At 38.2% G+C, this 26,342-nt stretch overlaps 1 protein-coding gene across 1 annotated transcript in view; it reads right to left on the bottom strand.

Annotated features, from left to right (window-relative positions):
- Positions 1–213: 213 nt before the first annotated feature.
- Positions 214–26,342, bottom strand: part of ERICH1 (glutamate rich 1) — a 110,775-nt gene continuing 84,646 nt past the window's right edge. Inside the window, exon 8 of the transcript XR_003254583.1 lies at positions 214–1,406. The gene's annotated coding sequence lies outside the window, so the exon portion shown is untranslated. The remainder of the gene's footprint in view (positions 1,407–26,342) is intronic.

Here is a 26,342-nt window from a genome sequence, read left to right as displayed (position 1 = left end):
ACAACTGGGGAGGAGAGACATTTCTTGGAGGGAGTGAGAAAAGGAAAAGGAGAAAGGATAATAATAATAATAATAAAAGAATTTCAACCAGAATCAATTTGTGGTTTATAATGTTGCACTGAACAATCTGAAGACTTCAAAATATTCAGCTGTGTAGGATGCCCCTTAGTGGTTGAATATAAACACTGTTGACAGAAGAGAAAATTTTAAACATTGAAAAAAGAAAAATATTTGTGTTTATTAACTGAGAACAAAGGAGTTTAAATACTAACTTATACACACAGAAGAGCTACAAAGCCATATTTACACAAAATCTCAGAAACAATTTAAAAAATGCTAACTGATAGTAACAGAACATTCCTGAATAAACTATTACACTGAATGAGAAGAACAAGAAAACATGGGGAAAGGAGAGAAAAAAAGGTCAATCTCTATTTTTATTTTTATAAGAATGTGTGTTACGGGATCAGTGAGTTTTGCAGAGAAATGTGAACAGATGTTGAACTCTGCAACAAAAAACATCCAATATTTTTACTGGTTCTTTCTAGAGTAGAGAGTTTCTGTACAGAATGCCAAAGTTATCTGGTTTGGTGTCAAGGCTCCTTTCCAAAAACATACTTACGATGTAGTCTCCAGCCATTTCTGCTGTTATATAAGGATGTCAGAATATGCTACAAGGCATGAACATTTCTACACATAAGGCATGAAATGTTTAAGACTCAACAGTAAAGGACAGAGTGCACAAATCCTGTAATACAAACAAATTTATATATCTAGTTAGATATAACAGTACTAAGAGTCTATGAGCGATGCTTTATTTGCTCTAACACTTGTCATGAAGAATATACTGCTTCCAACTTTCCTTTTCAAATCAAGTCTTTGTATAGGAGTCTATTTGCAAAAGCTGTAACAAGGTGACCTTAACTGAGCATGGTACCCCCATCGATATCTTTATACCTACTCTGATTTTAACTGTACTTTATACCTTTAAATTTCTCTCTATGTATACACTGAAAAATGAAAAAAATCCATCGTGTTTACAGACAATTCATCTTACTTGGAAATCTAATGCCTCTGTTGTCATTATTCTTTTTTCTTTCCCGAAGAAATCTGTGATTCTTCAGTTTTTTCAAGTTTGCATGAGGAAATCAGGACTGCAAAGTGTCTCATGACCTTCAGACTGATAACTGAGAGTGAAAAGCCACTCATCAGCACTACTGACATAAGCGTTTATTTCTTGGGTCACATCCCAATGCAGCTGAAAGGGTCAAGGGAAGTTTCTTCTCTTGAGCTAGCTGGTGTGTGCTGTAGCTGGATATACTGATCCCAAACATTCCCAGTAGCAAGGCTGTATGTGGCAGCAGTATGTCTGTTGAGTTGATAACTATTTTTCCTGAAGCTTGAGTCTATGGGGAAAAGAGGGCAAGTTACCTGCTGATTCTGCTGAGTGTAATAAAGAAGCAGGTCTCTGGAACCCACAAAGTTTTTTTTCTTCATTATGTTTAATATAGCACGACTGTGCATTCTGCTGAACAATATCTGGCACAAACAAATACACATTTTGGAAGGTGACCCTTTTTATCACTTTGCAAAACAAAGGGAAAATTTCTGATATGATTTTTCATCCATTTGTAAGTCTCTGATTTCAGTGACTTTAATAGGGTTCCTTCTGGCTACTTGGCTGAGAGGGAGAGCTGAATCAGACTTAGAGTTTTAAGAATAAAGGGAAGAGATTTTCTTTTTCTGTGAAATATGAAGACCTCTTCCCACAGATTAGCTACTGTGCATACTGTGATTAGCTACTGGAGTGTTGCTCCCTTTAATATTAGTTATTAATTCAGGAAAGCAAGGCTAAAGGGGATTGGTAACATCTTTTCTTAGCTCAACGAATAGAACTAGACCAAGGACACAAGCTTTAACACTGTCTCATCATCAAGTCTGGCAAAGAAGCAGGTAATGCCAATCAAAGGGAAGATGAAAAATTAATTATTTACTGATTATCAGAATAACAATCGGAAAATAAATTAAGTTAGTATTGCTTGCCTAACACATATGATACACTGACCAAGAAGCAGAAACATAGTTGCATGGAATGTCTAGAAAGCAAAACACAAATTCTTATTATAAGAATTATAATTATATTGACACTGTGAGTTAAAACATATCATGCATATTTCTAGTTGCAGCATTTCTTATATGAAATAATGATTTAGCCCTATACAAAGATTTGGGTTTTTACTCTTTCCCTTGCACTCAGTGGATGGAAAGCATGGTACCACTGAAATGGGTGACAAAGCTCCTGTTCGAAGAGCCTGATTTTCACTAGCAGATCACAGGTATTCTATGCAAGCACACATAATCACAGTTCTGTGCTTTCACCTTAATAACGTGACTGACTGTGTGGCTACTTCAGCAGGAGAATAAATAAATAAAAAAGAAATTCCAAACAAAATTACTATATAAGGTGATATCACAAGATACACAGGCAGGCATGAAAGAAACTCACTACGAGGACTGAAACACAGTATTCTTAGCTTAGCCATATCACCCATAAAGTACTGTGCTCTRTGATTTTGGATGTGGTTCACATTGTTAAGAGCTGTGAGATTCTTGAGCAAATGAACATATGCTCCACAAATATCAAAATATGGCCTACATCAAAGAAGATGTCCTACTTCAGAATATTTTTTCTGTGGTTGTTTTATTCTCAGTTATTTAGCTGATTTAAAACATTTTCTATCCATGTTTTTATTTTTTCTTCATATAACAATCCATTCGCTGGTCCCTTGGTGTTCCAGAGGCAATTACTATTTGAGATTTCTTTATCATAAGCATAAAAGTAAGTTGAAATATTTCTCTGATAGTTCATTTTAGTTGGTTTAGAATCCCACCATTCTCATCAACATTTTCCTACTGCCCCAAATGCACAAAGCCATTGCAATCTAAAAGGATGGAGAAATAGTTATTATTTAAGTACTAAAGAAACATAAGCTGTATCTCCTTCCAAGTATTCTGCACTAGGTATTCCAGAATGATACCAATTATCAAGAATTATCATAATTTATTTACTTTTGAGCAGATGCTTAATTAAGACTTATTTCAGTAGTTACGAAAGTTAACCCACCAGAAGCCAGTGCTTCCTTCGGTTGGTCACGCAATAATACGAGATAAAATCTGTCTGAGAAAGACAGATATTGGTAATTCAAAGATCTAATTAAAAGAGGAAAAAAAGAGAGAATTTTCATACCTGCAATAACCTTATATACCCAGGTGTCATTCTCCATAGATGAATAACCATTATATCTAAGCCTTCATAGAATTTCAGCCCTACAATTTTAGAACACAGAAAATATTACTAAATCTAAAGTTGTTTTTTTTAACAAATTGACTTCCTAATGAAACAGAAGATTAAATCTAATATGGTTTGTCATAATGCCAAAACACTCCAAGAAGGAACATATGCAAACATTTTTTTCCTCACCTGATGCTTTTTCCTGTAAGCCCATTACCTGCTAACATTCTGCAAGTATATAAAGCTCAGCTCAGTTGCATAAGCTCTCACATATGATCTATCTGTAGAGCTTAGATGTTGGCAGAGGCCGTGACTATCTTGCCAGGGGCTAAGTATGTCTGCAATATTGGAAAACTCTCTGGGAACATCTGAAGCTCAATAAGACAGCAAAGCAACAGCTGACCTCCTTAATGAAGAAAAAGGCCTAAGCCTGTTTTACAGATAGCACTGAACATAAAAAGGGAGGTCATAATTGCATTTTGTATTGTATAGTGACAATGCAAATAGGATTTGACTGCTTTTATATAACTTAGAGCATACATTTATATCCCTACTTGACTGTGTAGGAAGTTTAATTCAGCTATGACCCAAGTTGAAAGGATGTTCTAATTTAATAGTAGGGTTATATGGAGACACATATAGAAATAAGCTTTTTCTTTTCTGATGGCATTCTCCTTTACATGGTATTCTGAATGTTCTTGACTCCTTTTTCTAATGGTAAGAATTTAACATTAAAAAAATCRAATCTAGTATTTATTTTTAGTCTTATTATATATTTTCTTTCTGTGATTTGTTTTCACTGTAGTGAGCTTGGACTCAGTTATGCTCCTGGGGTTATGGGGGGTTCTGCTCCTAGGGTACAGAGTATGAAAAATGGTGGTAAAATCTGATCAACAAAATTAACTTACCCCACCTAGACTGTGCTGAGAAAGCTTCTTTCTCCCCATCACCAATATATGCAACCTTGAATAATGATGGCAAGGCAGAATTTAGTTCTAATTATAGTCATACTTCTAAACATGCAGGGCAAAATCTTCAAGTGATGTAAATCAGTATAGCACCAGTGAGCACAGTGAACCTATATCAATTTTCATCAGAAGTGCTCAGTAGAACAGCACTGATTTACACCCCTTCAGTCTCACTCTGATAAGGCAATCTAAAGTTTTTGGAGAAATATTCCTTCTATAAAACAGCAAAATCATGAAATATTTCTACTTGGAGAAATACTCTACATTAGGTATTCCACAATGATACCACTTATCAAGACTTATCGTAACTCATTTACTTCTTGCTTAATTAATGTTATATAAAGGAATGAAGCGGTATTATTCTGAGGCTCTGGGTTACATAACACACAGCAGGCAGATTTAATTTTTCTCTCACTGCACCACATTTATAACATATAAACTCTGCAGGCATCAGTGGAATTATGTCTCATTCACAAAAAAAAAAAGGTAACTTAAGTTGAACCAGTGCTACAGTGTCAATTTAAATACTAAAAGTAGGAGATTGGGAAACTGCCAGTCTGGGCCTTTATTAATATGCAATGTGTATATTGACTCCATGCTAAACCTTAAATGCTGAATACCTCCGTGGGAAACAATCAACACACAATTGAGAGTGAACTGAAGTTAATGGAGAGACTTCCCAATTTGGGTTCACATTATCATAACACAAGAAACCATTGAAACACAGTGTATTAGTAAATCCAAGTCACTGTGCCTGTACAATGAGTTTGGCATCGAAATCTGTACTATAAAAACTCAAAGGCTTTTCTTGATGTTGTTTCTGACAATGTGCAACATGCTAACTTTTCCATACAAACAGAAAAGCAGCTAGTATTGCTGCCCAAAGCAGGTTATAGCCTAAAATTTCAGAACTTGCATTCTTTCGGAAATATAGAGAATGCTGACTTTTCCTTTAAATTTCCAGTCTTGCTCATATTCAAAGAAAAAAATATTTTCCAGTGACTTGACTTACTATACTATTAGAATTTCAGTAGCTGCAAAAAAAGCGTCACTAACTCAAATTTTTTGCATAATTCCTTCAGTTCAGAGAATGAAAGCAAAAGGAGAGACAAAGGTCTTGTGCTATTGTATTCAGAAATGGAGAGCTTTTATACTGTTTCTTTGTGCTGAAAATAAAAGGAAAGGAAAGCAGTATGCCTTGAACACTACAGCTGTCCTTAGAAATGATTTCTTGGCCATCAACACTCCTAAATTGTAGAATGTTTTATGTAATTACAGTTGTTACCAAAATCTGTATTACTTTCCTAAGTACTCCAAAAGAATAACATGCCCAACTTCCATGTCATTTCAGGAGGACTTTGAACCCAGAAAGGTCTGACTCAGTTCCTTTGAAAGTTCAGATCTCTGAGAAGTGAGACTCCAGCCTGCCACTTTAGATGGAGAAAACAGAGAGATGAACATGCCCCTCCACAAACCATTCTTGCACAGGGAGACAGGATAATGGAACAGGGAAACCACAAATAGCAAATGGCTCTCTTGGCAAATAAACGAAGATCCCACTTTCAGAACAGACTACTCACTCCATTCATCTACTGTCTTCACTACTTGATGCAGACACTATTTTCTAATAAGTATCAAGTAAAGAAGCAAACTGTGTGATATCCTCCCTCCTCCACTTCCCCATCACACAATTAAAGACGATGGACACTTTGAACCAAGCTGTTAGTATTTACAACTTTGTGCTCTATTTCCAATAAGAGGAGAAATCAGTAATGGAGTTAGATATTTCTTTGGTGTAATCTTATTATCTCACAAAATCAGGCTCAACTTCCCTGTTTTTCCTTGATGCTTATTTTCCAGCTCATTTTCCCAGTTATTTTCTGGTGCATTTCCTTTATTTTTATCCTGAAGAAAGGGCAGCTATTTCAACATTATCCTCTACAACAGTACCTCAGCATTAGAAGTTTCTCTTCAGAAGAGGGACTTGTATTGCTTTCTTCTGCTGCCAAAGCAGGCTGTTGCATCTGTTTGATTGGGACCAATTTCTAGCATGGGCCATGCAGAACTGAGAGAATCTGGATTCTAACGGGCCTTGATTCTCACTCTTATGGCATTCCACTCCATTCATTTGGCCATGCTTTTTTACTCTGTGCTTTTTTATTTTTTTATTTTTTTCCCCTCAAATTTCTAAAAATTGTTTAGCCATCATGGAGCAGAGGGAGAGAGAAATGAGGCAAGCTGGGAGAGTGCATGAGTTAAACCACACACAATGTTAGCTATTAAGTGCTGTTTCTCTTACATCTGTGTGAAGTCCTAACTACTGGATTGCAGCCAACATGTGATTATTGTACAAAGGAAGTTGAGACAGGTTCACATGCACAAAGATTTATTAGTGGGGTCTAGAGCTGATGGCATACATTGACTCCAATGTTGAAAGTCACTTTTGGCAAAAAAATGGAAACAAAAAGGGGGAGGAGAGAAAATAAAAACAGGGAAAAATGGAAAATTATCCTCAGTGACCAGCAGGCAGAGAAATGATGGGGATCCCCATATGAACAGCCTCCTCTTGGCTCCCCTCCAATGCAGCAAGGTCCCCCCATAACACTTTTCTCAGAGTAACTACACAGGTGTCGTTGGGATCCACTCAGACTCCCTGTTGGTGGTTCCTGCTTATAATGCTGTTAGTGCTGACTGGAGCACATGTTGGTCGGGGCTGCTAAGCTCTGTGTACTATTATTGGGTGTATTATTGGGTCCCTAATGTCCCCAAAAGCTCCAACCAAGCAGTAGGAAAAGGGGAGAAAGATGGGGTGATTCTCCTGCCGGCGGCAGTTGCTTCGCCCGAGAACCTGCCACAGCCATGCTACCGGCTTTGCCAGGGCAAGGCCATGGGAATGACAGCACAAGAGAAGAGCTGAAGACCAACAAGGGGAAAATCCTGTCCCTGAGGCCCCGGGAAAAYCTGTCCAACGGCTGGGGTGGCAGGTACCCAGCTGCCAGTGGAAGGCTGGCTATGCAACTGCAAATATAAGGCTCTTAGCAACACAAAGGCTAAGGCACCTAAGGCACTGTGCAGCATTGTAGTGGGTGTGTATGTGTTTATGGGTATTGATTCATTGTGATCTACTACATGCTCAAGTGATTAAAGTTGATGTCTCTCAACCGTTGTTGCTCCTATCTACTGGATTAAGCTTGGAGGCAGAACATTACAGGTCATTCCATTTGTGTGGTCGCATTTCTGAATAATAAACTGGTTTAAAGCAAAGATTCTCCATTGGCTTTTAGCGTCATTAAACTTGATTTACTCTAGGCCTTCAAAACTGACACAGGTGCAATATTTTAAAAGAGGATTTTCTATAAATCATATAAAATTTTCATTCTACAACAAGACACCAATAGCAAAGTGTATTATTTTGAAATAATTAGTTTGAAAATAATTCAAACATTTAACAAAATAAGTACTTTCCAAAATTCATCATTCTTATATAGGTCAGGGTGGAGGAATATGGCTAGGGTCCTGAACTTACAGATGGCTTCCAATTTGACTCTGTGTGTAGGACAGAAGTAAAAAAAAGTATTCTCACTTTAAACAATAGAACAAACCTTATAAAGAAAACAAACCAACAAATCTTCCTCAGCGTGCAACCATATGACTAATCTTGTGCTTTTTATTTAAATAGTTATTAGATATGGGAATACTTTCTTGCATATAATTCTGTGCATTATTTAAAAAAAAAAAGCTAAGTTAAAAGGAATTTTGCCCAAAATAAATGTAAATAAAACACCAGTTCTTTCAGGGTTATAGGAGTGGACACTGCCAACTCATAGAAGAAAGACATGATCCAGCCCCAAAGAGCCTCCAATCCATGTGGAAGCAGATGGATACAAACAGATGGAGAAGTACAGGGAAGCAAAGAGAATATACTGGTTGGCATGTGAGGCAATGTTCTCAGCTCACTAACAGTGAAATTGTTTCCAAGTTTTTTGTAGGCGTTGCAGCAAAGAACAGTGTTAAGGAGGGATCTGAAAATGGTTAATGAGTTTTAAGACTGTAAGACAGGCACGGAACAGGAACAAAGTCATATTGTTGCATTGCACAGTAATATCTTTGTGGAGCACAAAATCAGGGAAATGTACTGGAATATGTTGATGACACAGAAGTAGGAAATACTGTCAATAAAAGAGGGATGGAATATAGGTGAATTGAGACATAGATAGATGATTGCAAATAATTCATTCCTCAAGGTCATCTAAGATTATGGTTGGACAGTTGCAAGAAATTGCTTTGCTGAGGCTTAGGGAGTTACCATCAAAGTGGCTTAAACTACTCATTTTTATTTCATGCTTAGAATTGACTAGTTCACTTACTGCTGCTGAACTATCAAGTGGTAACTCCTGTATTCGCAGGAGTCTGTATCTGTACAGACTGTTGAAGACTGTCTGTATTTTGTAGTACAAATACTATCTTTGATAACAATGAGGAACAGAATAATAGAAACGGGAAAATTTAATAGCATAAAACCAAGTTAATTTCTGCTATGAAGAAAGGAGAAATGCTGCTATGAAAGAAAATTTTATGTTAGAAATTACTTAAGATTTTATCTGTTAGAAAATACAGAAAAAAAGACTTGGATGTATGTTTTGATCAAAAGACGACTATGAGCCCTTACCGTGATGCAGTTGTGGAAAAGGAAAAAGTAATCCTGGTATGTATTCTCAAAGCATTTCCAAAGTAAATATAGGTAAATATTAATGTCACTGTATAAGGTGCTAGCATAACTCATCTAGAATACAATTGCTGATCACTCAGGGAAGTTTCCTCTCGCAAAACTTTAGACTTCTATAGTGTAGATGTCTGCCTTTGAGCTAGTTACTCTAAGCTCCCATTGTAGCTTACCTCTTTTAGATATCTCCATTAAGATAAGGTAAAGAAGTGATGATTGATAATACAGTGAGTTAATATAGCTAGCTCAGACACAGACATCAACAGCATAAATAGAGACAGTCGCATGAGCTGCACCCCGTTGTTCAGAATGGATGAATTCAAAGTGAAGCAAGTATGAAGAAGGACTATTAATATGACCGAGACAAATGAAAAGTATGTATTACAAGAAGAAACTGTAAAAATTTGTCTTGTTTAACCTTGCAAAATGAAGACTGGAAGGGATACAACTGTTTCCTATAAATACGTAGGTGAACCAGAAAAACAGAATTGCTCTATAGGCTAAAGGTCAATACTGTACAACCAACCAACCAAATCTAGACATGAATAGATTTAGTAGGGAAAGAAGAAGGCTTCTGATGAAGTGTGGGTTTCTGAACCTACTGTACAAGAGAGAAAACAGATGAAATAATAGTTTTAATGTATAATTTGGCTCTTCTGTGTCCCAAGGCCCTATGACATTGAATAGAAACACTATCATATAGAGTAACAGTTGGCAAGGCAGGTGCATAAATTTATAATATAAACCTTCTGATTCATTCTTAGCTGTTTTAAATCACAGACACTGTAAGGATCAGATGACAGGAAGTGGTTTCTTTTTAACGATACTCCTGTTATTGTAGTGCCTAGTAGAAACAAGTTGACAGTTTTATGACAGTGTGAAAGTATTCAGAAAAATTGCTCTTAGACTCCTAATAATACAAAGAGTAGTAACAAAATTACTCAGTCTCATTCTTCTTTATATTGTATCATGCCTTTACAGTGCAGCAATCAACTGAATCAGTCCAGGTGGGGCTACAAATGCCACTCTAGTTAACTGCGTTCCTACTATACCTTTTAACAGCTGTGGCCTAGGAATTTCCAAGGTACCTGCTGCTATTGTAGAAAACACAGCCTTAATTATTTTAAACTTTTCTGCCTGATTCCTATGCTTGGAGAGTATGGGAGGAATAAAACTTGTTCTTCTTTGCCTGTGTTTGTGATAGGCAGCTGTCAACAATTAAATGTCTTCAAATCTTGTCACTACTCATTCAGGTAAGATCTACGAGTGGAGACTCTCTACTTTATTAACCTCATCTAGTGGTAGTCTTTAAATGTGTAAGGATATTGGCCTTTGAGATTCACACTTTTGCAAAAGCCAGTACAAGAATATTGCTGAAGTTCTATTTTAGGCCTTTCAAAACTGGCATATAATCCATCTCAGTAAACACTGCCACCTCTGAAATGGGGCTTAGTTTCAGGAGTGCACAAAAAAGGCTAGGTTCCTATTGTCCTTAGGATCAGCAGAAAGCACTGTGGTCAGGCTCACGTGCACACTGTCAAAGCCTCAGAGTCTCTGAGGTGGTATGGGTTGTACTTACACTGCACATTGGCCAGAGAGACAGCTGTAATCCTTTGCATCTCAGGAATGGAAATTCTTCTGCTATGCAATACTTCGTGACTTGTTTGCTTCATACACATGCCGATATCAGCATACTCGGCCTGAAGGCTCAAGGTCAAATCACCCTCTCTTTGCAGTCTCTTGCTACTGCTGATGCGGAGTATTGAACCACAAAGGATCATCTCAAAGGGCTGTACTAACACATGGGATGGGGTGAGGCAAACCACGAAAGGCTGCTTAGGATCATCAACGTCTTTCTCTCCTCTTAGACACTGAGGTGATGATGTCCTTGAACACTGCTTTCAGCCTCATTCCCCAACTGCTGGACAGGGTCAATAGCCTAGCTCCATCTCCCCTTGCTCAGTGGAGGCCTTCAAAGCAGGAAAGAAGCACTGATAAAATTGAGTGGCCCTCTACATATGGAAAAGCCAAAACATGAGAAGGACCGCATTTAAGGCCCTGCATGAACAGGTAGTACCTGACCTGGTGTGAAAGCACACCATCTGGGGTGGGCATCTCCAGTGTCCAGTAGATAGCCATTGCTGTATGGAACATTGCCAGTCATGACTTCTACTGATAAGTGAGCAATAACTTTGGGTCAATTAACTCACTGCCAAGTTTGTTATAGATAAGGTGTGCACTAATACATAAGTATTTATCCTTTCACAACTGAAAACCAAAAAGGCCCAACCAGAATAAAACCCCCAAAACAAATAAACAATGCACAAAGATATTAGTAAAGAGACTTGGGAATCTGCAAGTCTGAAGACCTTAAGGGAGAACTAGTAGAAACTGCTCCCCATACACACATAGACACCTTCTCCTCTCTTTCTCAAAGGTGCTATTACACTCAGGCCTACCACTGACAACCCTGGTTATTTGTACAACTTTGCAGAAACTCTATGTTGGCCTGCAACAGAAAACTGGCCTGGAAATATGGCCAGGGTGAGGAAAGAGGGGAGAAGCTTGTCAGCGTCTGCTGTGTAAGTGACGTTGCATCAAAAGTACTCCCTGTTGTGTCTTGTGCTTTAAATCCACTCCTGGAAAGCTGACTGTTTGAAACGAATAGTGGAATGATGGCTGTCTTCTTTGAGCAGTTGTTTCATGCCCTGATGCTTCTGAGGTTGATTCAGGAGTCAACCAGGATGACTTGCTACCAGAGATGCTATAACACTACAGGCTGCAATTTATCTGGGGTGCATATTGGCAGAAAGCTTTATCTACATCCATTATTCTGGGAAGGTTCACATCTGGGAGGCAGTGACCAGACTTCTAGTAGAGGTCCAGAGTCCCAGTTAACCCTGGAAACAGTTTGTAATATAGCTCTATTTTTCTCACAACTCTAATGCACTGATTTGCAACCATCCCAGTATCCAGAGCATGTGTCAATCACTTTAGCAAGGTAGTGCAATCTTACTTCAGCAAGTAAGCACACATAGTGCAATCCAGACAGTTGTTTATGAAGAATGGTGGGTATAATCATATAACATAATGCCATTTTCCAACTACCAAGGCACTGCTGATCTGGCTAGGGAAGCATATGGAGGACCTATGGATATATCTGGATTCAGAAGCCTTGCAAGACACATCATACTCCAAGAGCACAACCACTCCTGTGATTGGGTGTGACAGGATGATATGTTATTTGTTGCTCTATAGGAGTGACATGAATTAGCTGCTATTTTGCAAACAACCAAGACATTAGTCTCTCCTGTGAACAGCCTGCAATTTCCTTTCCATTTAGAAGGGATGGAGCAAAGAGGGGTGAGCTTGTTCAGGAATAAAGCATGTCCCCTTTCTCTACTCTGCTCCACAAAGTCTCCCAAAATGGGAATCTACAACAAGATACTCATCAGATATTGGCTCCTGCGTGAYGCTGAATGTGTTCTAGTCCTCCACGGGTGCCTTCCATTAGGAGAGGAATTATATTACAATCTGCGATGAGAACTCTTCCTCTTGCCTCTCTTGCTGTCTCTACGGCTGAGGAAGTAAAAGGCTTGGCTGTCAGACTCCATGGTCTCATGGGCATCTCTCCCTCCATCTGCAGAGCTTCACTGATCATGAGAGGCTCCATTGTAGCTTCCCAGATATCTTCTGCAGATTGATAGCCCTATTCCTTTTAGGGAGGAATAATCCCATGCACCAGGACAGGTTGGGGACTGACCTGCTGGAAAGCAGCTCTGCAGAAAAGGACCTGGGAGTGCTGGTGGACAACAAATTAAGCATGAGGCAGCAATATGCCCTTGTGGCCAAGAAGGCCGATGGTATCCTGGGGTGCATCAGGAAGAGTGCTGCCAGCAGGTGAAGGGAGATGATCCTCCCCCTCTACTTAGCCCTGTGTCCAGTTCTGGGCTCCCCAGTACAAGAGAGACATGGCACCACTGGGGCAAGTCCAGCGAAGGGCTACAAAGATGGTTAGGGGACTGGAGCATCTCTCTTGTGAGGAAAGGCTGAGAGAGCTGGGCCTGTTTAGCCTGGAGAAGAGAAGGCTCAGGGGGGACCTTAGCAATGTATACAAATATCTGAAGGGAGGGTGTCAAGAGGTTGGGGCCAGATTCTTTTCAGTGGTGTCCAGTGACAGGACAAGAGGCAACAGGCACAAACTGAAACACAGGCAGTTCCATCTGAACATGAGGAAAAACTTCTTTACTGTGGGGGTGACAGAGCACTGGCACAGGTTGCCCAGAGAGGTTGTGGAGTCTCCTTCCCTGGAGATATTCAAAACTCGCCTGGACGCGATCCTGTGCAACGTGTTCTAGGTGACCCTGCTTGAGCAGGGGGGTTGRACTAGACGGTCTCCAGAGGTCCCTTCCAACCTCAACTATTCTGTGATTCTGTGATACACAGTGTACAGCTATACTGACCTGCACTTCAGGGTTGTAACGTATCCAATGCATGTATGCACACAATCTGAAGCTTTATGGATTTGAACCACTGATTTGTAAAAAGCTGGACAGATCATTCACTATAGTTTTATACTGTTGCTGGGAAATTTTCTAATCAGTAAAATTGTGCATATGAACAGGTGCATATGCAACTACTCAGCAGAGTTCCTTCTGCTCCTCCTCTAGGTCCCACACTGCAATCAACTGCAGATATGCCAGATCTTCGCAGTGATTCASACAAATGAGACACCTTCAGAAGCAGCTTTCTGAAGAATTCCAGAAGTGCAGGTGTTTGGTTATGGCACTTGAGGATGGAAAGCCATGAGATCTTCTGTGACACCTGTGGATGACTGGAGGGCTTGGGAAAAACTGCTATATTTTATGTATGAGAAAGACCCTAACATACAGTATCCTATAATCTTTAACTTGCTTTCCCCTACTTAGGGACATATTTGTCTCAGTGCAGAGCCACAGTGCAAAAAAATACATGCAGTAATGACATTTGGGGTATCAGAACTCTGAAATGAGAAAGGAGGCATTCTAAGAATATGGATGCATTCAAAGCATGACCATGATTTATCTCTAATTCTAAAGCACTGATTTACAACAGAAGCACACAACTCCAGTCAACCATTTTACTGGTACATCTCTGTTCTTTTCAAACAAAATTTTTAGATAGTCCAGTTGTGTGGGTTAGTATACTCCATATGGTTTTATAAATTATGAGTCATGAATCCTACAAAGACAGGTTGCTTTTTTTAAAATGCCAACTTTGTATCTGTTCCACCTCCTAAACAAGCCTGCATAATCTTCTTTTTGGAAGGACTGAAACTTGTTCTTTATGTGATCACTGTTAAAATTAATCTGGAACTACTATCAAGATGTAGAATTTTATTTACATTTGTTATTACTACATAAGCAAATGTATCTGAATACTGAGAAAAAAATTCTAAATCATTCTTCTTAAGTCTTCTTTAGCAGTCTGTTAGGATAATTACTTATATTTGGCAATAATAGATACCTAGATCTGTAACACCCACAAGTGGTTTCTAATTCAGAAAATGTAAATGCTTCAATCCATCCTTCCAGATATCCAGGCCTGAATCAATTCTGCCATATGCTGTATATTTCCAGTGCAACAGGCTAATGAATTAGTCCAACCAAAATACACAAGGTCTGTAAATTCTCTTCTAAGACTTTAAACTAAAATATAGTAACATATAAAGTACTGGAGCCTTCTAAGTATGATAGAAAATGCTTTGAAGCTTTAAATTAAACTGCATAGCTTTAGTGGAACTTTGCTATTTCTATTCTTGCACACTTTCTGACACATTCACTTGTTTTGTTTCCTTGTAATTGCCTTCACATTGTCAATTACATATGGTTCCTATTCATTACTATCTGTATTCCTATTTAAATGTTCTAATCCCTTATTAAGACATCTATTATTTTTGGAATGGCATTGCACCAGCACAGTTGTGACCATTTAACATAATCAGTAAGGTATTTTTAGGCATCATCCTGTGCAAAGGTACATTTCTTATGTTGTGAACTCTCTAGCTGAACACTGAAAGATTCTTTCATCAACTTAAGCAGAGGGTAAAACAATCTATGAGGTAAATAAAGCATGACAAATATATTAATCAAAAAGTAGCATTTCTATAATGTTTATTTTTTCATTAGGCAGTCTTTATTCTGATTAACTGCTGTGGCTGTCTTAGTGTGAGACCAAGCAGAAGTGATTAAAACAGAATTTAAATTACCTAGTAGTGGAAAGCAAACATGAGGGGAAGAATAGTGAACATCTGCACTTAAGCATGACGCACTGGACTTACCATTGAGTTCTCTTCAGAGGTTATATTTCCCATGACACAACAATAACAGATCACTAGGACCAGATGGTATTCACCTAAGAGCTCTAGAGTGACTGAAGGATAAAATAGCAGAACTAACATCTGTGGTGTGTAATCTCACTTAGAATTGTCCCAGTATCAGAGGACTAGAAAGGTGGCAAAAAGGCTGATTTTTATAAGGGATTCCTTGGGTGATCTGAAGAATTACAGACTGATGAATCTTATGTCCTTGTTCAGCAAAGCAGTAGAACTATTCTAAGGAACAGAATAAGCAGACACATAGAAAATTATACTGGGAAACAGTCAATTAAGCTTCTGTAGAGGGAAGTCATACTTCATTAGCCCATTGTTGTTTTTTGAGGAATCAAGGAATAAGTGGACAAGGTGTGCTAAAGTTTACTTGGATTTTCAAAAAACATTTGAAAAGGTCCCTTACAAAAGCTTTTAAAAAGTGGAGTCTCATGGTTTAAGAAGAAAGATACTCATTTGAATGAATAAGCAATAAAAAGACATGAAACAAAAAAATAGGAATGGACAGTTTTCACACTGCAAGGAAATCATCAGTTGAATCCTCTGGCAATTTGTACTGGGATCTGTGCTGTTGAGCAAATTCCTAAATGATCTGGAAAATGATCTGGATTCCCTCATGAATAGTGAGGGAACAGAAATTGCTGATTACAAGAACTGAAATTAAAAGCTGACTGTGAAGAGCTACAGTAGGACACCCTGAATAACTGTGTGATAAAATGACAGATGAAATTCCATGTATGTTTTGGAAAATGGTGCAGATGGGGAAAAAGCAGCCTTCAGTTTAAATACCTAATGATTACAGAAGCTGATTATGACCATTCAGGAATGAAAATGTCAGCTCAATATTGAGTAAGGGGTCAAAAAAGTAAATAAAATTATATGGAAAGGATTACAGAACAAAACAAAGCACACTGCATAAATGCATAGTGAACCTTTATTTTTAATAATGTGTGCAGTTTTGGTCCTCTCATCTCCAAAAGGATATAGCAGACTTGAAAAAGATACAGGAAAGGGCAAACAGTGTAACCAAAAGTAGGAAAAGTTTCTTTATGAAGAATGAGTAAACAGGACTCTTCAAGTCTTAAGTGCCCCTTTACTTTTCTCACTCCTACTTCCTCACTTTCTCTACACTCCTTCCTCCCTCTTGTGTTACTGTGTTCTCACCACCTTTTTCACAGGCTTCCCAGATCTGCAGACAAATGGAGTTTTTGGAATATAAACTGTTGGGATTTTCATTCCCCCCTCAGAGTTACAGAGAACGCTTACTGCAATGTTCCTGTACTCCTCCAAAGCAAGAAATGCATAAGGATATTCCCCCAATCTACAAAGGAAAAAGTTACTCCTTTGAGATTTTTATCTCCTTGCTACACCACAACCTTGTCAACAAGATCTTCATTCATTATCAGACATGGCTCTCCTTGGCACGTTTTGTACTGGCTGAACAGAAGAAAGTCGTGACACTGACTTCTCCAGTCTTGAGGCTGAGAGATTGCTTCCAGTGCAAGGCTTCTCTGTGAATCAGCTGTTATGATCAAACCGTCCCACCTTGAAGTTAACTGCAGAGTTCACTGCAAACTGTATAACTATAGTAATCTTAGTGCTTTCCCCTGATAGCTAGGTGGTACTACTAGCTAAGCATGGTGACAACTACAAGATTTTGGTTCTCCCTGTCACTTGTATGAAGTTTGTGGGTTAATTATATTTGGATACTGGAGTCCAGGTGCTACAATAGCCAGGGGGTGCAAATGTCTTGGCTGCTTCAATTTAAAATTTAGCTTTGACTAGCTTTTGGAAAACCCACTCCAACTTGAGAAACATGTTCATGGATTCCCACTCATTTGAGCTAAAGACTCAGTAACTGAGAAACACACTGCTTCATTCCTTGGCTCACATCACTTCAAAGACTAGCCCATGGCTCAGTTTAGGAACAGTGTTGAGCTGCTGGCTGAAAGATGCCCTTCGCTTAAGTTCTACAAAGACTTTCCATGAGGTACACATCAATTCATTCCTATGAACTTTCATACAGAAGTCTTTCCCTACCAGAGATGATTTGTTTCTTACATTGATCTAAAAGATGGGTAAAATTGATACAAACTATAGAGAACCTCCTTTGCTTGGCCCCCTCTAGCAGGAAGCACTGATCTTTTGAGCAATAAAAACTCAGTGGAGGGCTACTCTCAGTGTAGCACTGTGAAAAAGTGTTGCCAGTCATTATAAAAATGCAAAGCACAAGAAAGGGAGGATGCTTTCATCTCAAAAAGAGAGCTGTAAAATTGCTTAGTAAAGATAGTTGGAAATTTCTGTTTGTATTTCTTCCCAATTGCAACACAGTGGTAAATGGCTGTGTACTGATAAAGCCATTTGTCTTGCTGTAGGTGTCTAGAGGAAGTCTCTGCATCAAAGCAACATTGCCAGTTTTACAGTTAATATCCTGGTGCACAATACTCTTGAGTTGGATCAGTTACTTCTGCTGCCTTAGGATATACTGTAGAGCAGAATGCTCAGTTGTAATGATTCTTGCTCACAAGCACAGACTGCCAGATTTGGGAAGGGGAATGAATATTCCTACAGGGCATAATGGCAATGCAAGCACATGATTCCCTGCACTGGGATAATATCTAGATCCATGGATTCATTTGAATCCAGAGGAGAGAAGGAACAGAAACCGTGTGTAGAATGCTTTTCCTGGGTTGGGTTTTGGATGATTTGCTTAGTCCTGGATATTCACAGAGAACAACAACCATCTGGGGGCTCAAAAAAGAAGATAGCGTAGTATGGACTTCTAAAAGCTATTTTTAAGTTTCTTGTAGTTTTATAGAATTCTTTTCAGACTTCTTTGGTTGGCTTCAAACAAAATGCTGTGCAAGAGCCTGCAGTACAAAGCTCCTATGATTTCAGAATAACAGCAAATTCTATGATTTGGGTCAGCATTGGACAACTGGAGCTGCAAGCAATGTTGACAGAGCAGGGTCTTAGTTATTATTCCAAAGACCAATTATCCTGCTCTCTCTTCTTAGAGATACTTGCCCAATACCATCTCAGCTTTATGACTTTTACCTCCCAGGTTTCCTAACACTCTCATGTGAAAGTGCAAGTCTCAGGTTATCCACAAGAACGTTGTTCAGCACAGAGCAAAGCAGTTCTGGGAGTCACAAATGCAGCCTACAATGGAAGAGTTATTACATGCAATAGAAGAGTTATTACACAGACACATGCATAGCCCCATCTCTCCATCTCCCCTGCATACATCACCCCAATAAGTTGCTGTTGCATTCTGGTGCCCAGGACCTGCCCATGTTCAGATTCATCCTATGGTACCTGTGGGGTAGTCCAACATTGCTTTTCACTCAGTGGAAGAGGGCTGACCTCCCTTACACGTGCTGCAGTGCAAGGTCTTGCAACTTATGGAGAAAGTGGATGGGCATGGGACTTCTAGAAACACAGCAGTGACCTAATTATTTGTGTCTAAAGTGCACTGACAAGGACAACTGAAATGTTTTTGGCTCACATCTAACTCTGATGGTTTTTGCTTATGCATAAGGGAACCAGATTGAAAGAAAGAATGCTCCCAGGGCATTTTGACAGAAGTACTGATTTTTTCCTAAAGCTTTTAGTATAGGGAAGAGCCAAAACCCCACTGGAATCCTACAAACCATCTTCTGTGTTAGCACAGAATCAGAATCTGGGAGTGGGAGGCTGTACACTTCCTCTTTTTATGAGTGGGGCTTATACAGCCACCTGTCAGATTCTGGCTAAGGCAATTAGACTTTCTTCAACCAAAGCTGCAGGACTAAGTTCACCAGTTTAATTCATATTAAGAAAACAAATCAATATATATTTCTGCGAATGTCTCTTCTCTTTGACTTTTTTCCTTTTACTATTTTTGATATGAAATATTTCAGATTTCTCTTCTGCAGTCTAAGTAAGGGCTCCTGCAGCTGGTACAGGAATGGATACTTCCAGTTCTAAGTTGTTTTAAAACCCTTTTCATTTCATGTTCAGTTCCCACACTAACTAGCCCTGCTGTGACTTTGTTGGCTACTGCACTGCTATACTGTTATTACTCCTTTGTTTTTGCATTCTGCAGCTTTGGGGACAGACTGTGACACAGCCTTGACTAAAGCGAACAAGGAGCGTGATGAACCACTGCACTGAAGTGGGAATCCCACAAGCTGTTCTGATACAAGCATCCGCCTGAGAATGTTTCTGTTCCTTTGTGGACAGTGACAGCTCTGGGCAGGGAGCAATTAGGACTTCTGCTCTGCCCTTACGAGCTCCAATAAAAAAATATTAATGCTGCCTGCATTTTGATTCATGCTACCACCACCTTTCTTCTGCAACTTGGCACTTAGCGAGCAGCAGAATTTCAGAGCCTAACTATAGTAAGATGCCTGAATATCTGATAAATTCTCACACTAACAATGGCTCAGGGTTTAGAAAATGTTTAGATATTTAATGCTAATACTGAGAGTTAATGGGTCTGTGCTGTGTCCTGGATATCTGTTCAGAGAACTGCTCGTGTAATAACTTGAAAATTTGCATGCTGCACTATAAAACTGTGAATGCAACTTCCTAAGCAAATTTCTATGTCTCAAACCATTATTTTTCATCAGTAGTGAATGTGCTTATTTCAAGGATCTTCCCTCACTTACCAGCTGGAAGAAATACAACACAACAGATAACATATGCGATAGACACCTTCATGGATTGTCTTTTTGAAGACAGAGAATATTTGAAACATAAGACTKTATCACATTTTGGTGACAGAACTAAAGATATGGATCACATCTTGCATGAAAAGAAACAAATACAAATTTTCCTTTGGTGTTTGAAAACAAGGAATCTTTCAGAATAAACATTCTTAACTAACAGAAACCATTCCCTGCAGAGCAGCAAATTGAAAATAAACACATAAGACAGAGTTGAAAGGCTATTTATTGTGAACACCTTTCAATTATTATGCTTCCCCTTTAAACACATTTTACAAACAGTTTTATAGTTTTATGTATAGGGTGTATTTACTTTGGACTCATATTTTTATCTAAAAAAAAAAAGTTCGTTCTTGTAAAAGACTGAAGAAATACTTGTGGACAGCAGCAGACAATCATTATACCTTGTGGTGTTACTCTCTTGTGAATTTACTAACTTAGTGCCACATGACTTTATGATTAAAAGAAAAACCTATACAGGACAATAAAGTACATATTAAATACACTAGGAATCAGCTAGGTGACAGTTTTCAAAAAAGAAGGTATCAATAGGGAATCATCACTGAATGATACTGTTTCTCTCTGGATCCCAGAGACTAGTACTAGACTTTGTTCAGCATTTTTATTAATGATCTGTAAGTAAATATATAATCATTGCTGATAAAATTTGCAAATGACACCAAGATTAGCAGATAGTAGATACTAAGGAAAGCAGTACAGGCAAACAGTCCATCATTTACTAATCTAGACATAGTCAAAGAAAATTAATGTTAATATGGCCAGACATCTAGGAACAAGCAGAACATAACTGGGGACTATGTCCTGGGCAGTGATAAATCTCAAGACTGCCTATCAGTACTTGTCCACTACAACAAATAACTCAATATGGACTCCCAACACAATCTTGTGGCAGAAAGTGTTAATGCAATCCATGGACTCATAAACAATGGAGTAGTGAGTAGGAATGCCTGCACTGCTAAAATTTTAAATGAAGTGCTATGTGCAGTGCCAGCACACTTGTTTTCTAAATGGTGTAAAAAAAAGCTGGAGAGGATATAGAAGAGAGCCACAAAAACAAATTGAAGGCTAGAGAAAATACCTTAAAGCAAATAATTTGAAGAGAGAGATCTGTTTAGCTTATTGAAAAGGAGATTGTTCCATACGTTGGTTATAGTGTTCAAATACTTTCACAGGCAGAAAATACTGGTTAGTGAGGGACTACTTAATCTAGGGAAGAAAAGCATACCAAGAACAAATGGCTGAGAGATAAATCTAGACAAATTCAAAAGAAAAAAATGTTTCTACCAGTGAGAGTGATTGAGTCCTGGAATAAACGACCAGAGAAGGGGCTAAGTCCTCATTTCTTGATGTCTTTAAATCAAGCTTGCATGTTTCTGCAGAAGACATACTTTAGCCAAAAACACAAATTGTGCTTTTGTCAGACTCAAATACGGGGTTTTATCCTGAAGTATCAGGAAAATTTATGACCTGGGATCTAGATGAGGTCAGAGAAGATAATCTCATGTCCTTTTCAGTTTTACCCTCTACGAATCTATCAGTTTACTGAGTGAGTACAGAGAAAGAAACTTTCTGAATGACATTTGCCATCTGGATAACAATGTGATCCACAGTGGAGCTGTAAATCACACAGTAATAAGTATATGTCACAAACTATCAAGATGAATACATTCTTGCAATGCCTTCTAATTTAGAAGTTTAAAATTATTTAATATTTTGCACATTAATTTTATACTGGGCAATTGGATTAATGTGAAAGGGTTAAACAGACAAACTAATGAAACACTGTGCTATGTACTTAGCTTAATGTGTCTGGAAAAATCAATGCACTTTGGTCTGTCAGTTGGCAATCTCACATTTAATTGAATAGCATGTCAAGTATTTTAAACTGTTTACCAGTGTAAATAGAATTCAGCACTACCGTAATAGTAATAAGCTAAGATGCTTTTCCTGAATTCCAATCAGATTTGAACATGACCTTCATTTTAAGTTCCCAACATGCTCAGATACTGGTCAAACAGCTATTATTATGCCTACAGAGTTTGGTGATAACCCCTATTATTCAATTCTAAATTTGCTATTGATTCACTCTCTAAAGGATAGGTAATGGATAATCAGTTTGATGCTTCTAGCAATGGTTACTTCTTCCGTGTGCATTTACATTGTTTCATTATTGTTACTGGGAGGAGGAATATATCACACAGCAATCTTTTACTCAGCCTATGAGCCTATCAGATAGATGGTGGAGGGCAGTTTGTGCATGAGCGTACAAAGGTTTTGAGAGGAAAAGCAGGAGAAACTTCTCAACACTTTTTGGGTCAGTTCCAAGCACAGCTGTACAACAGCTTCTTACTCTTCTCCTCCTCCCTTTCACTAGTCCTGGGCACTGGCTTCCCAACATGACCATGAAAGGAGCAAGGAGGGGCCAGGACATATCTAAGTTGAAGGAGCTCATCACTGCCAGGCAGGCACCAATTGAAGGCCATGCTTTTGTAGAGCCAACATGCACCTTCCTGCCTTTTTCTCATATGCAGTGAATGAATTTTCTTTGACAAGATCCAGATGTCTGCAATGTGGACAGTTTCCAGTTGACCTACTTGTTTATGCACCCTTAACAGTCAATGTAAAGAAATAAGTTTTCCTATTGTACCATTCTTCTCATCCTAAAATAGATGTTTAGAAGTTATCAGTTATATTGGGCTTTACAACTACCTATTTGCTCCCAATGATTATAAAGGTTCTTAGGGTAAGCAGCTCAGATGAAAACCTTTATACTGTAGACATCTGAAGTTAGGAGAAATTAATCCCACCCTGCAAATCTCCAAGCTCTCCTCAGTAAGCTGCAGATGAATGCTGCCCCCAGCGTAGCCAGTACCTACTAGGGAAAACCTGGTCTCTGTGTTAGTAGACCAACTATTTGAGCAATACAAAATTACTCTTCTGTTTCTAACTACCAGCTGTCTTGCTTACAAAATGTTCTAACATATTCTTGACTATAATTTAGTCTGTTATATTACCATAGCACACCTGCACCTCAGATGTTTTAAAATCCACTGTGCTGGGCACTGTACAAACTCACAACAGCAGGCCAATCCCTGTGCCAAATTGTTGCTAGTCTAAGGAGGAGAAAACAGATGAGAAATTAGGCAGAATCATTTGGGAGCACACAGATGCAATAAGGCAACATTATTCAGCACAGCAGGCAGTTGTCTTAGCACATTACTGACCTAGCTGTTGTCCAGCTTTTGGGCAGCATCATAGCAAAGGAGAAAGAAAGGAAAAAGACAGAAAGACTGTTTTGCAGAGATCTGTTGAGGGCATTATGGAAAAAAAGCATGAATGGGTTAATCTGAACATTTAGCATATGGATAATGGAAGCTAGTACTAGAAGCTGAGGGGATTGGAGAATCATAATCTGTGCACTGTGGACTGAGGAGACTGGCAAAGATCTTGAAGGTGAAGAAAATAAACCTACATTTGATGCAACAGAAAAGAGGGAATTGAACCACGGATTCATTCCTTCTCTATTTTTTGTGAAGATCTCTTCATCCTCAGATAACAGATTTTTTTGCATTATGTATCATAAAACAGGATGCAGCATTATAGTAATAATGTAAAACACAACTATAGCTTGCTTATACATATTACTAATGTATACAGTTCATTAAAATGACTATAGATTATTAATTCTACAAAGTTAAGCATTCAGATCAGAATGTCAGTATTAAAGCTATATGTATGACCTTGACTGACTGTGGAGTGATCACTCCACACTATTTTCAAATCATACATATGATATATAGCTTTTTCCTAGATCTTCAGGAGTATAAAACATGCAGAATTTGTAAATTTCTGCTTTTTCTTTATAGTTACTTAGTGTGTTTTCCCTACATGGCTTAGTCCAACATATACTTAGCAGTTTAGAAATATACACTTTTTCATCTAAGGAAAACATATATTAAAAATTGTAAAATACTCAGGCACTATAATTATCCTATTCAACAAAAATTACTTAGGTGTAATGCAGAGAATAAAGCAGTTAATAATGAAGCTAAATTAGCTGCACAAACATGCAATGCAGCCCTCCTCAGGTGCAATCCAAGGCTGAAGCAATTAACCACAAAACCTACTTAGCTACAACCTGAGGTTGGCCTAAATATCAGAGTTTTTTCAGTCTTACACTTTGTTGTTTTTTTCACTACTACTCTTTGTTATTATACTTAATGTGTAGTATATGGTAGAGGCACAATACACATAATTTTCCACTCTAATTCTGTGGACTGGTTTTACGCTATACCAAATATTAAGGGGTGAATATGTTTTCTTTGGTCAAAGACAGCTTCAGAAGTTTCTGTGCCCAAGCTACCACTCATCACTTCCTTTTCCTTTCTCCTCTTTTTTTGGGGGGGAAGTTTTTTTAAAAACACATGCCATTTCAGTGATCCAGTCCACACAGCAGTACTCCATTGGTGCAGGGGGAAAAAACCTCTTAAGCCTACTGCCACAGAAACATCCTTAGGGAATTTATAACCCCACATGTTTGTAAAGTACTGTATAAAATACTGCAGAATTTAAGAAACAGTAAATACCTGTAACAGTAGAGACTGCTCTCCATATTCCATAGCCACAAAAGAAAAGAATTAAGGCCTCACTGCCAATTTTGAGAGTAAATCATGCACTTACATATAGAAGTAATGGCTTTAAAGTCATATCCTTTCATACAAGCATAGTGGCCAGATATGCACTACTGCAGAGGCCCCAAACTACTGTGCATCAGCCCCTGTTGTCTTCCTTGTACACAGAGCTTAGTGAAGGGACTAACTCCTACTCAGAGCCCTGTTTCTCTTCCACTGTGCTGCTGTTTCTCCGTTGCTGCGTAACGTTTAGTTATGGTTCCTAGAAAATTACCTCTTGAAGCCAGCCACATGTGGGCTACTTCTAGCTGGATCCTTAAGTTCTTATTTTTGGATTCTGTGTAAGTTTTTAAAAATAAGCACTAAAATTTAAAAGATCCATCTTCCTAGATGTTTGAAATATAATAATAATGCATGTACAGTTCAATCTTAAGTTCTCTAATACAAATCCCACTAAAAATCATCTCCTTCATGCCTTAGAAATTCCACATGATACTGCATATTCAAGAGACTGAATGATGTGGAAGAAGCATAAATTCAAGGCTGCCTCCTGTGCCATTTACTAGTTTAGCATGAAAATCCAAAGCAATAAATGCTTCGTCTGCTGTGTTGACGAATACATATATAGCAAATGTAAACAAACTTTGTTTACTGATGGTTATTACTTTAAAATGTTCAGTTTTCATATCCTAGCCACWTTGGTTATAATGCTGTTCAAATAAACAATAAAAGGCAAACGGAGATTCAGCAACATTTCTTTTATAGGAGAAGCCCAGAAAAGTGACCAAGCCATTAAAATTCTGGTCTGTGAAATCTTTTTGTTCAAAATCTTAGTTGCAATGGTAGTCAATATGACTGCTGAAAAATAGGGTGTAAAGCATAGAACCCAGTCATGCTGGAACCTTCCCTCTTGCCATTTTTAGGACATTGCCTAATTGGTAATTAGTAATTACAGGATTAATAATGTCCATTTCTTTTGCTTTTGAACTAAATCTTTCTGTTGTGCACTTTCACATATTGCTCTTAAGTGTCTTTTTGCATCTTGCAGTTTAGCCAACCATCATTTGTAGCATTTGTTTCAGGAACAAATACACTGCTTGCATTTATCTACAGTGATAATCTAGAATTTATCTGCTTGAATTTGGCCCAGTTTTCTAAACTCTCCAACATCTTAGATTTTACTTTATCCTCCACTCTCTATAATCCCTGTTATTGCAACAGTGGAAGGTTTGACAAGTAAAAGATTCAGCTTATATTACAGGTCATTTATAAAAACATCAGATAGCACTGATCCTAAGTAGCTATGCTCTGAAATGGTTCCTAGGCTTACTTTCTTAGGAATGGTTGATTTCTGCACAAAATATAGGCTTTACAGTGGTTGAAGTGAAAGCAAAAAGGAAAGACTAAAAGCAATCTTTTCTCCATTACTACCTGATTCAAGCAAAACACATTTTTTGAGCTGAGAAATTTTATTCACATTCTGGGATTAGAATACTGACAGTACAAAATATTTCTGACTAGCAAAGATATCCAAATCTGTTTCTCTGTATGCAGCTACTTAAAATTCAGCTAAATTTTAAAAATCTTTGAGGAATGACCAAGCATTGAAACACAAATAATAAGCAAGAGAA

The sequence above is a fragment of the Apteryx rowi genome, unplaced genomic scaffold (assembly GCF_003343035.1).
Source record: "Apteryx rowi isolate R43461 unplaced genomic scaffold, aptRow1 scaffold_335, whole genome shotgun sequence".
NCBI lineage: Eukaryota > Metazoa > Chordata > Aves > Apterygiformes > Apterygidae > Apteryx > Apteryx rowi.
This window is presented reverse-complemented; position numbering and strand designations above follow the sequence as displayed.